At 49.7% G+C, this 13,165-nt stretch overlaps 1 protein-coding gene across 2 annotated transcripts in view; it reads right to left on the reverse strand.

Moving 5' to 3' along the window:
• LOC146863669 (long-chain-fatty-acid--CoA ligase ACSBG2-like) overlaps nt 1-13,165 on the reverse strand; it is a 632,294-nt gene that overhangs the window by 399,781 nt on the left and 219,348 nt on the right. The window lies entirely within an intron of this gene.

The raw sequence follows: 13,165 nt of genomic DNA on the forward strand, positions 1-13,165 counted from the left end.
CAGGTGGTTCTCGAAAATGGACCTCCGGTCAGGCTACCACCAGCTGCCACTCCATCCAGACTCGAGGTACATAACCATCTTCTCCACACATGTGGGCCTCAGACGTTATCGGCGTCTAAACTTCGGCATCTCGAGTGCCGCCGAGGTATTCCAAAATACCATCAGAGAAGTCCTCAGCGGGCTCCCTGGAGTGCTGAATGTAAGTGATGATCTGCTGATCTATGCGTCAACCATAGAGGAATACCATCAGAGGTTGAGGGGAGTCCTCAAGAGAATCCAGGAGTCAGGCCTGACCCTGCACCGGGAGAAATGCCAATTCTTGCAGAACAAGATCAGCTTCTTCGGGTACACATTTTCGGATCAAGGAGTAGCCCCAGACCCAGACAAGGTGAAGGACGTTCAAGAAGCCCCAGCCCCAACAAACATCTCAGAAGCAAGGAGCTTCCTGGGCATGGTAAATTTCTGCGGACGCTTCATCCCCGACCTCTCCAACCTCACCAAACCTCTCAGGGAATTGACAAAATCTACGACCACATGGCAATGGGGCCCCGAACAGGAGCAAGATTTTCAAGCAACGAAAGCAGCCCTTTCGGCAGACACCACCTTATCGTACTTCGACCCTGAGAAGCCCACCAACGTGGCGGTGGACGCAAGCCCCTATGGCCTGGGAGCGGTGTTGGCTCAACTTCAGAGCAATGGAGAGTGGGCCCCCATCGCCTACGCTAGCCGGTCTTTGACCGAGACAGAACAGCGATACTCACAGATTGAGCGAGAGGCCATTGCCATCCACTGGGCCTGTAGGCATTTTCACGTATACGTGTATGGCCACCACTTCACGGTGGCGACTGATCACAAGCCCCTCATACCTCTCTTCCAAGGGTCAGCATCGAAACCACTACCCCGAATTGAGAAATGGATACTCCAACTACAAGGGTACGATTAACGGGTGGAGTACAAACCGGGAGCCACGAACCCGGCAGATTACCTGTCGAGGCACCCGCGGAAAGCCACTGAGGAAGAAAGGGAAGAGGCGGAGGACACAGAGGAATATGTCCGGCTAGTGACAGAGCGGTCACGACCACTTCCGATGAGTCTAGCTGCAATCATCGAAGACGAATGTCTGCAAGCAGTGGCGGATGCCGTCAGGTCAGGGGATTGGAAGGCCATACAAGAATCGCTAAATCGGAGGACACCCCAAGCAAAGATGACACTGGAATCCATCCTGAGGATAAAGGGAGAACTGTCCATCGACGGCCAAGGATGTCTTCTACGAGGCCCCAGACTGGTCATGCCGGCCAGCCTCGCCCAGCAGGCGGTAGACCTAGCCCACAGAGGGCACCAAGGAATGGTGAAGACCAAGGGCAGGCTCAGGGCCAAGGTGTGGTTCCCTGGCATGGACGCTATGGTAGAGCAGACCGTGAGAACCTGCAATTGGTGCAAAGCAGCAGGACAGCCGGACCGCCCTCACCCAGTGGTGACAGAAGCAAACCCCCGGAGGCCGTGGGAGTGTGTGAGTGCCGACTTCGGACACCTCCCAGATGGACGGTATGCACTAGTCATCATCGATGACTGTACCAAATATCCAGAGGTCGAAATAGTGGGGAGCCAGACAGCCACGGAGGTGATTGCGAAATTTGAGAAAACCATAGCCACTCATGGCATATTTGAAGTGGTCAAGACTGACAACGGACCCCCCTTCCAAGGGCAAGAGTTTGCAGAGTACCTCAGGAGTTGGGGAATCCATCATCGCAAGGTGACACCACGCTGGCCCCAAGCCAACGGAGAGGTGGAGAGATTTATGCGAACCCTCAATAAGACAATACGCATAGCCATGGCGGACGGATCTCCGTTGGAGAGGGCGATCTATAGTTTCCAGAGGGAATACCGGATGACCCCCCACGTCACAACGGAGGCAGCGCCGGGAACAGCCACCATGGGAAGAATAGTGAGTGACACGATTCCCCACCATCCGACCTGGGTTCCGGTACAGGCCAGTAACGAGAAGACTCTGGCCAATCGGACTCGCTCGAATGATCAAGCCAGCAGACGGAGAGGAGCCAAGGAGTCAACGATCCAGACGCAAGATCAGGTGTATGTCAAGGACCGATACCCTGGAAGCAAGTTTAGACTCCCTTTCGAACCATGGACTGTCACCCGCTGGACAGGCACGATGGTGACTGCCCAGAGAGGAGCTGAAACTGTTACCCGAGATGTGTCCTTCTTCAAGAAAGTCCACCCTGGGACGCCTTCACGTCCCGGGCTCGAGCCAGAGGGACGAAGCCCAAGCCAACTGAGCGAAGCCCAGGAGGGGGAGGAAGGTCCGGTGGAAAGTGGTGAACCCGGAGACTGTGACTCCCAGCCCCTGCCATCCACTCCTGGGGGTAACCTGCCCAGCTGCTCCCCGTCCCGGGAGGAGCACAACACCCCAAAGCGCAGGACCCCAGAGGTGGCCCCATCCAGAGGCGGCCAGTCCCGCTATGGCCTGTGGAGGAATCCCGCACCATCGTCCCAGCTGGCTGACTATCTGGTGTAACCCGCAAGGACTGGCAGACTGGTAACAGATCCATCGTTCATTTGTATTTGGTGTTAATCATTTGTCGTTTTGATAAAGTTTGGAAGGAGTGTAATGTCCGGCACGCGACGAGGCGTTCTAGCCTACCGCCTGCCGGAGCGCGCTAGCGCTGACGCGTGATGTCAGACGCGCGCGTGTAGATAAAATAAAGAGGCGTGGCCTCGGCGAGTTAGTCGGGAGCCGCGTGTGTACACTAAATTACCGGCTCCTGTGTTTCATTAGCGCGAGCGCGCTGATATGCTCATTAGCATAGAGCAAAACGCTACAGATCTGAGCAACGAAAACTGCATTTGGATGAGGACAAGACTGAGGACACGGGCAGTAAAGCCCCAGCGAACGCCTTTGACTCCTACTTGGTGCGCATGATGAGCCGTATTAGCAGAGGAATGGGGCTCATCGCTCATTGCCCACTCAGTCAGGTACCTCCCCGGGAGGAGACCGCTCGGGTGCAGCTGTATTACCAGCTCCCCTATGCCCGCTGACGGGGTCCCATTAGGGCGAAGTGATGCGGAGGCCTTCAGTGCTCGCGATCCCTCCCCTCTAGCTAAAAGAAAATGTAAATATAAGCCATCTGTTGGAGGGAACCCCCTGCCCGGAACCCAAGGAATCCGGGTCCATCCGGGCCTAAGGTAGATGTTGAGGTCACGTCACCATGAAGCTGGGAGACTATTGGACAACTGTAAAACCCCGGATAGCCCTGTGGGTCGCCCTTATATTGGACAAATGCAAGCTCTGGGAGCAGCCATCTCCGCACTGCCACAGAGAGGTGACTTAGTTGGGGGGCGTCCTTCTGGGCATGAAGGCCAACCTGGGACTGATGAAGTGGACAAGGGGGGCATGCGCCTAGGGACAATGCCCGTTCTCCGCCTCGGTCTCCCTATAGATAATCCTGATACTACAACAACCGGGCCCCCAGCAGGGCCCCCATATAGGCCAAAAGCATCACAGCAACAACCCTGAGTAGCCAGCATGAGCACGGGATTAATGGGGGCAGTAGGAGGGTCAAGCGGAACCCCCAAGAGGCGGAATGTTCAGCCCACGTCGAGCCTGCCACCGGCACGCATTCCAGATGTTGTTATAATGACAGGGCTCTGAGTCTAGCTTCTACCACTGCGGAGACCACTTCCCAGATGCAAAATAAAGCATGTCGCTGGCTTTGCGGAAATACTAGCTGTTCCTCCAGGGAGATCAGCGATGCTTTGTTTGTAGGAGAAACAGACCACGAAAGAGGCTGCTTGGGCCCGTCTCGGGCATCATCTAACTCCGGTGATGCCAAGGGGTTCTGGGAGATAGTGAGGGGGAAGCCGTTCTCTCCCAACCCTCTGATGGCTTGGGCACAGATGTACCTCCAGAGCAATGGGGGACACACGTTAAATGGATCTATTCACCAGGGCTGGTGCTGCTTGGGGATAGCGTGGAGGTGGCACCATTGTTTCCCCTGTACATCAGCTTTGCCCTGGATGAGGTCATCTCTGCCATACAGGCCAGCCCGTCCGGTGAGGCCCCTGGTCCTGACCCCATCTCTAGAAAGCAAATCTCCCCTACTGAGCTCTAAATGCAGCTGCCATAGAGGGGATCCCTAGATCCATGTAGCTATCGGCCCGTTTCACTATTGAACGCCATCATTTAAGTGGCGGGTAGAGTTGGTCTGAAAAGAATAGATGACCAGGCCCAACTTAACAACATTCCTAGCCCCACTCAGTGTGGGCTCAGAGAAGGAAGAGGCACACGGGACAGTGCCTATATCTCATCCTGCTGATAGGGCACTATGCAGCGGCAACAAAGGGTCTATAGAAGCGCCATTCATGGACCTGACCAGTGCTTTTGACCAGGTTCACGGGTCACAGCTGTGGATGTCACTGGCCGGTCTGGGTGTGACCCAGGAGTTCATGGATGTCTTACCGGCTCTTCCTTCTGACATCGCTGCCTCTGTTAGGAATGCACGGATTCCATGTGCCTTCTGCGGGGTTTGAGACAGGGCTGCGTATTGGCGCCCCTTTTATTTCTATTCTACATAAATGGGTTGGATAACGTCCTGGCGTTGAATCGAGAGGACCTGCCCAAAATTAAAACATCGCTTGTCCCGACATTGTTATACGCCGACCATGTGATATTATCATCTCATACCTGGAGTGGTCGTAAAGGGTTGGTGCACCTAATCGTTAACTTTATGGACGAGATTGACCTTTATGTAAATATCGCTAAAACCCATTATATGATATATGGGAAGCAGCCCGCCAAAAGCAGACCAATACCCATCAAAGGGAAGGACATCTCAAGGGTAAACTCCTTTTCTTATCTGGGAGTTACCTTTGACCAGCAGAATACCTGCACCCCGTGCTTGGCCACTTGAACCCTGCATTGTCTCCAGGCTTGTGGTGCTTTTAGGTTTTCCCTTAGGATAGGTTGCAAACCAGTTCTCCCACTATTACAAATGTATCAAATTCCATTTTTCCGGTCCTCCCATATGGTGCTGCCATCTGCGGTATTGGAACTGCCCTAATACACAACAGGGGGAGAACCGTTGTTGTAGAAAATTATTTGGGGTGTCCCCTTCAAGCTCAACCCCCTTTATACCAGATGAGCTTGACTTGGGATATGTGGAAAATGATGTCGCATTAGCCCCACTGCTCTTGCGGATAACGATTTGGAGCAGGGAGCATACAGCATTTAACAGGACTGTGAGTTTAAATTTTCTGGGGTGTGAGTATGGCCATAAAATCCCATGGCTGGAGAATATTAAAGATCTTGCCGCTTCATTGGGATGCCCCGGATTGTATCACCCCCCCCCCCCCCCCACTTCATAGTGAGAATGACGGCCCTAAGGTTCAAGAGCTGTTCCTTAGAGGACGCTGCCAGGAGGAGCCAACCGCGAGACGTGTATGAGCATCCCACCAATGTTGGTCCTCAGCCTCATCGCTCCCTAGTTAGAAGGCCATGGGAGAGGTCTTGGCTAGCCAAGTTTCGACTGGGGGCCACGCGGCATAGGCTTGGTTTCCCACCAGGACAGTATGATCCTAGTGCAATATCGTTACACCCTTGTGATGGGATTTCGCCTCAGACTCGTGAGCATTTTACCTTATTCAGTAAGGCGTATGATTTCCCTAGGTGACATTAAAATCGAGGGGCTTCTATCAGTACAGAATTTTTTTTATTACTTGCAGCTGCTTGCTGAACTGGCTGTTGTCACTGCGGTCTGCTTTTTCTGAAAAATGCCTTGCATTTCAATGCTGCCCCGAGTTTGTAAATTTGTGTTTTTAATCCAATTTTGTCATACTGATGTGAGCCGTTCCGATTGGAATGTTTTGGAATGCTCTTTGGCTTTTTAGGTTTTTAAATCTGTTCTTATATAGTTTTTTATTTATTATGATTGTTGATTTTATCATGTATTTTGACTTTTACGAATATTGATTAGTAATTGAATCAATATTTCAAGTCATTCATTCAGATAATTCAATTTCTTACACCTAGTCTATGTGTATGAAATATATAAAAATGATTATCCCTGATTGTGAACCAGTCAATAAATCCTGAACAGTGTCCCTAAGTCAGTTTTAAACAAACCCTGGCCAGTATTCCCAAGCAAGACTCCGGCTGAACCTTCCAGTATTGGTTGCTGCTGACTTTTTTACTTCACAAAGCCATTTCAACAGAGAATGTGCTCATTACACGTGATCATACACAACTATGCCACCTATGTATGACGTTGTAAATTCCTCACAAATGTCACGCAGGACTCATTTGTGTAGAGCTTCATGCTTAAAAATCTAAAAGCCTTGTGTCCTTTATGATTGAATTCTGTTCCACAAATTAATTTAAACAATCAGTTACTGTCAGGGCCAGCTTTAGCACTGGTGGCGCCCTGTGCGACACTGTCTGTTGGCGCCCCCCCCCCCATGACCACCTATGCCACGGATTCCCTCACTCGCTCCCTTTAACAGTGCCCCTCAAGTCTCCATAACCACTGTCTCTCAGATTCATTTAGTTGTATAGAGCCAATCATACCAGTGTAAGGTGTCGCAGCACTTTACATCACACACAAATTGCACAGAGACAATCATACATGTGTAAATCAGTGTATAGGAGAAATGTGACATCAGACAGGAGTACAAGGTGTGGTGTATGAGTGACATGTCATCTATACTGGTAGACAATATAGTTTGAGTACTTATTCTGGAAAAGCACAAATTCCGAATTTAAACATAACATTTTTGTTAGGGGTTCTCTTTAATAATAAGAACTGTTTTCTACCCAAATGAACCCTTTTCACAAGATTAGGATAATGAAAGACTGGGCAAAAACATGTAACTAATATATACCTTGCAGTTTGCATGCGGCTCTTTGATGACAGGTAATAGCTCAATGTTCTATATTAGGATTTTAACTTAAAAGCTACAAGTTACAAAAGGAGCTCTCTTACAGAAGCAGTAACCCACTGACCTATTTACATCATATGCGCTTTGTTATCTGCATAGTACACATTCTTAGCAGCAGGCATTTTAACCCTCTGCGCTACCTCAGTATGAATCAAAACTTCCCCAAGACAAACCTCCGGTCTCTTTCCAGAAAGACGATTAATCACCAGAGTTATCTTGACATTTTAATGGATGTCTGGAAATTGCTGGTGACCAGGAACGCGGCAGCAGGTGCTCCTAAAATGATCATATACATTTTCGAAAATGACGCCCCCACCCAAAGTCAATGCCCGGTGCGGTGGCACCGATCGCACCGCCCTAGAGCCGACCCTGATTACTGTAGGATGCCTGATGTTGACAACACACAAACAACAGAGAGAAATAAACATATTTCTCCTCGTTATGCCTCACCTCAGGAGTATGGATTTCACGGTTCCCCGGGTTTACATCACTTTGTAAATCTGGGGCACCGTCAAAATCCATGCGTGTTTCGTGGGGAAAACCCATCACAACTCCAATGGAATGCCTCCTGAGCGCAGAGTAAGGTGACGCAGCGATTTGCGCTGCGTCGCCTTACTCGTGATATATGATGCCACAGAAAGGCACACTGGGTGGCTTTGCATGGCTCCATAAATCTGTTTCGTACCCCTGCGTCATGCATGTACCACTTTACGTGGTGCAAAAGTGACACAAGGCTTTTATAAACAAACCCTCTTGTGTTGAAAAATAACCTACCTGGAATTCAAGTCACGTCAGTCAACGGATATCACCAAGATTCTTTCCTCCTCCAAATATTCGTCTCCTCCTTCTGATACGGGTCAGTGCTAAGACGGCGAACATTATTCACCGTGTACTGGCCTGTATTCTTACCAGTCCCATCACGGCCTCTCTATTATCCCAGACAGTCCCTTCTAAACTCAGACATGCATCCGCCATGGGACTTCATATTTTTGGTCGTCTCAAACCCAGGAGACCAATGAGCGGCTGAACAACTTCCATTCTGAATTCCGATCAAGGGCGCACTCCCTCGTTATCGAAGACAGAATCTCATGGTATGGAAATATTGAAACTGAAATATCAAAAGGTAAGTATAGGTATTCTATACCTAATTCCTCATATATATATATACCTTGACCATATAAATATATTCAAGATGCGCAGATGTGGTTAGGAAGAGCAAATCTATACTTCCTCTATAGGCACTTCCCTTTCAATATTTTGGTCATGGTATTCTCATATCGAGGTACTTACAGGTTCGATATTCAGTAGCACAATCCGACCAAGACGAATGGCGTTAACCACGATATAAGGCATCAGCCAGAAGCCATCAGCTGGGAGTGATGCTGGTGCCAGGACACTGTGACGTCCTCTAGATTGACACAGCTGGTTTAAGGACCTTTAACTGTACCCCCAGGTCTGGAGGAACCAGGACTGATCACAGACGAGAGTAGGTGCAACGCTCCAGACCATGTACCTTCTGGGGTGGTATGAACAGGGGTTCAAATCGGGATATCTCCATAGTCACCTAGCCTGAAGAATGTGACAACAGTTGCTGACTTAGGGTGACCTCATTAACTGTGTCTGTGAATCCTCTGACCAGGGGTCAAGTTAGGGTAATCCTCAAGACCCCTAGAAGAAAATGTAAGTCTCAGAGAGGCTTTCCAAGCATAGACAGGACCAGGCTCACCCTTTTCAGAGGCAGAAGGCGATGGCACGTTCCCTCTGCTGACCATTGACTCTTTGTATAATGTGAAACACTGCAGCACATGCGCTGTTTAAACAGCACTAAAGATGTGTATGGGAGAGAGACAGTTTTGACAAACCGCACAGGCGTTTCCATGCCAACCAACCCACGGCACTGTTGCGTCTTCCCTAGCCTGGGAGCATGCAAATAAACACGCCACACACAGAGCTCTGTAACAGACGTCTTTATTCCTCAACATACGATCACACTCTGCACGCATTGTGTCATAACTTTTATAACCACACCTTAACAACTCCAAGCGGATTGCGTAACTCCTGTTTAGAGTCCGCCCAGAACCAAGAGGGTCCTGGCACGCATAATATCATGACACCACAAGCACCACCCGGAGGGCTTGCTCCTTGTTTGTCCTCAGTTCAAAACTAAAAGATGCCACAGCTCCTCAACGTACAGTGTGCGTAATGGGTGCTCTGTTTATGACTATTTAATGCAAGGGATTCAAAGAAACACAGGTATAAATTACCGCCAAACTCATGTATTTGTCTGAGGAATCAAAGTTTCAGTTAGCATTCCACAGAATACAATTTAGGAAAACCTGTTCATATTTGTAAGCACTGATACATTGGAATATTTTTTGACATTTTATTGAATATGGAAATACCACTTCCATGGATATATCAACTATACAAAAAAAGATCTTTCCTTTTTTATTCTTTTCAAATGTTTTCATGAGAAGTTTTGGTCTTTTGAATGGTTAATGTCACTCCCCCCTCGCTTGCTCGTGGTCATTTGTCTGCACTGCCCTGCGACAGCACAACCAGCCCTCCAGACCTCTGTGTCGGCTCCAGTTTATTATTTAACTCCACAAAATCCATTGACCCTTATCTCAGTCACCATGGTAAACAAAAGTGCTTGGAGGCTGCTGCTTTCATTATTTTTAGGTCTCGGCTGGCGATAGCAGCGCGCATGCGCTGCTGTCAGCATTCGAGAGCTTCTTGGAATCAATACAGATTCTGAAGTTGTGTTTCTGCTCCGCCTGCAGTTTTCATTTGTGCGCGTCGTTTGTCGTCACAAATTATGCAAAAGCGGGTGCAATGATTGCATCGGAGGTATTTTAATCCCTCATGGTTGCCACCCTGTCCGTGTTTGGCCCCGCCCAACGCGATTGGATGTTTTACTGGCGGCGGTAGACACTGTCTTCTAATTAGTGGGTACGCACTGTATTATTCCATTCCACAGCTGTAGCCGGGAGGCAGTGTGTTTGTGTACACTAGTTTTGTTCACATTTCTCTATAAGTTCATTGCGGATCGCCGGCGTGCCCCACGCACCGTGTATTTGTGAAGGTGACGCTGATTGTCCTTCTATGTAGCTCGCCTTTGATTCCCTGTTTTACAGCTTGTTTCTAAATGATAAAAGCACCGTGGGTTGGCAAGTGAAACAGTCTGCAACAAGAGCGGGGCGATAATCAAGTCAGTACATAAGCCAGCAGCCGCCTGCTGGGGTCGCACAGCTGAACACAGCCAGAGGGGGCATTTTCCCAGCATTTTGAAACTTGTCGCGGTCCTGTGGGTGTGTTCGAGTGTGCGACGGCCATTGGAGAGCGATACATCCCGCTGCGCGGGTCTCCTCCCCTCCGGGACGGTTCAGAAGAGGTGAGGTGAGGAGGCGCCATCGCGTGCCCCCTCCTCACCTTTCCTCCCGCGCCTCGGACAATGGTTGTCCTCGGTCGTCCCCTCCGCCGGCGAATCCACTCCCCTTAATCCACTTTCAGGTACTTTCGGCCCCTTTGTCTCAAATTTGCAGGTTCCTGCAATCTGCCTTTGTGAAGGTTTTACAGTCTTTCTCTAACTTTCTGCTCTGTTTTTTTCCCTCTCTTACACTCGGGGAAATGCCTGAGGTGGAAAAATAAGTGCTGGTTACCAAAATATCAGTGCCGGTGGCCCGCAACTGCGACCACCGGCTCAAATTAAGCACTGCTCATTAACCCCCAGGCGACTCACAGTTTAAGCAGTATGCGCTGCCCCCACCAGTTGAAACAGGTTACCTTACCCCTTGTCTAGTATACCATTTTCCCTCGACTTTTTGCGTACGGTATTGCATTGTGTGGTAGTGGTACTTTTTCTCTTATATAAAACCAGTGGCTGGGCAGTGATTTATTTATAATTCTTACATATTTACCACCTTCTGAGTCTGCAACCCCCGCAGCCCTTCCTGAATGAACTTTGGGCTGCTCACCTTTGCTCCCTGGGGGTTGAGTGCTTTTGGTGTTATTTGGCGCTTTGTTTTGGACACAGTGGCAGGGTAAAGCCCCCGGACATCAGTGATAAAAGGCTTGGTTACAATTGTGCACCTCACCAGCCCTAGGACGCCTGAAAAGAATTCCCTTAAGCTTTAGAAATCATCATTTGATAAAACATGACTTCGGAATGATGTTATAAAATCGGTGACGGGTGCAGCACCCTGTTTTATATTCTCTCTCATTTCTTTGATCTGTTTCTCTGTTTCTCTTCCATTCTCGCCTCCTCTAACCCTCTCACTCTGTCTCTCTCGCTCCTCATCTCCTCTTTTTTGCCCTCTCGCTCTCTCCCCATTTCTTGGCCTCTTTCGCTCTCTCACATTTTCTCTCAGTCTCCCCGTTCCACTCTCATTTCTTCCCTTTCTACCTCCCTCTCACACCTTTACCTGGTTCTCTCTTTCTCATTATGTGTTCCTCTCCCCTTTTCTCCTTCTCCATCTTTGCCTTCGACACTCTCTCGTCTCTCTCAACCTCTTGCCCTCTCTTCTATCTCTCTCTGTCGCTCCTGTTTGTCTCTTTTTCTTCATAAGCTTCTCACTTTTCCCTCTCTCTTTCACCTGGCCCACTCTCTATCTCTCCATCTTTATCTTCGCCTCATCCCCTCTCCATTTCCACCCATCTCTCTCTCTCTTCCCTTTCCCATCTTTCCTCATTTCTCCCTTTCCCTGTTCTCGTTTTCTCCCTCCCTCCCTTCCTCTCTCTCTCTCTCACACACACTTTCGTTCTGTCTCTCTCTCTCTCTCCCTCGCTTCCTGTCTCTCACTTTCATTCGTTCTCTCTCTCTTTCTCTCTCTCTCCATCACTTTCGCTCTCTCTCGCTCTCCCTTTCTCTCTCCATCACTTTCACTCTCTCTCCCTCGCTTTCTGGGTCTTTCTCCATCTCTTTCGCCCCCCACCTTCTGTCTCCCTTTCTCTCCGATTCAGTTGCTATCCTTCTCGCTCTCTGTCCCTCTTTGTATGTCTCTCTGTCCATCAGTTTCGCTTTCCTGCCTTTTTCTGTCTCTCTACACCACTTTCTCTCTTTCTCTCTCTTCATCAGTTTCGCTTTCTCTCCATCACTTTCGCTCTCCCCCTCTCCTTGTCTCTCTCTCCCCTACACTCTCGCTTTCCCTTTCTCTCTGTCCTTCTCACTTCCCTTCTCCCCTCAGCCCACCCCCACCCCCTTACGGGTCTCTCTCCAGCTGCTCTTTCCCCCTGCCCGCTCTTTCTCTCACAACAAAATGCTCAATTAAACGGCCGCCAGCCCGCCCGCCTGCGTATAGTCCCGGCTCACTCCTGCTTACTTTGAAGACCGTCCCCCAAGAAGAAACAAGCATCGAAAATGCAACAGGTCTCGCCTTTCATTAAGTTAAAGCCATTTGCTTTGCTAATGGTATTGTATAGGAAAGCAAATGGCTTTAACTTAATGAAAGGCGAGACCTATTGCATTTTTAATGCTTGTTAAACTATTTCACAGTTCTCATGGCTGCTCTCTGTGGTGCGTCTGTGGCTGACATCTCCAGCTCCCTTTATCTCTGAAGCCAGGACCCTCGGTTCTAGCTCCACTGACCTCTGCTCGGATCTGTTCCTTCTCACTCTGGTGTGACTGAAATCTCCAGCTCCCTTCATCTCTGCAGCCAGTGCCACGACCTTCGGTTCTAGCTACGCCGACCTCTGCTCTGACCTGCTCCTCTCAGTGCTGAGTTTTTACGGGTCGTGCTGCACAGGGCTGGGCTGTGCAGAGAGCGCCCACACACCAGCCCGTCTGATCAGCAGCTAAAGGGGCAAATAGGGTACCAGGGGCCAGAGATGACAGAGCCACTGTCCCCTCGAGTGGCTTTCATCCAGTAGTACAGGCCACAGGGACAGAGGAAAGGGGACAGGTTAAGGGAGAAAGGAGGCGCCACAAAGTGACACGTCTGTGAGCTGTGGTTTGGGGGGATGGAGAGACAGGTGTGGATATGGGGGTACAGGGGGAGCGCGGGGGAGGGGAAGATGTCGTTTGGGGCTTTGGGGCAGGACATGGGACGTTGGCTGCGGGTGTTTGGTCGGGCCGGAGAGAGAGATTGGGCAATGCAAGAGAAGTGACGTGAATGGAAGAAGAAAGATGTGTCAGGGTAGGGGGAGCTATTTGGAGAGATTTTTACACTTTAGGGAAGTTTAAGGGAGGAGGAGGTTAGAATTGTTCATCTATTCGTGG

Source organism: Triturus cristatus, chromosome 2_1 (assembly GCF_964204655.1).
Source record: "Triturus cristatus chromosome 2_1, aTriCri1.1, whole genome shotgun sequence".
Classification (NCBI taxonomy): Eukaryota; Metazoa; Chordata; class Amphibia; order Caudata; family Salamandridae; genus Triturus; species Triturus cristatus.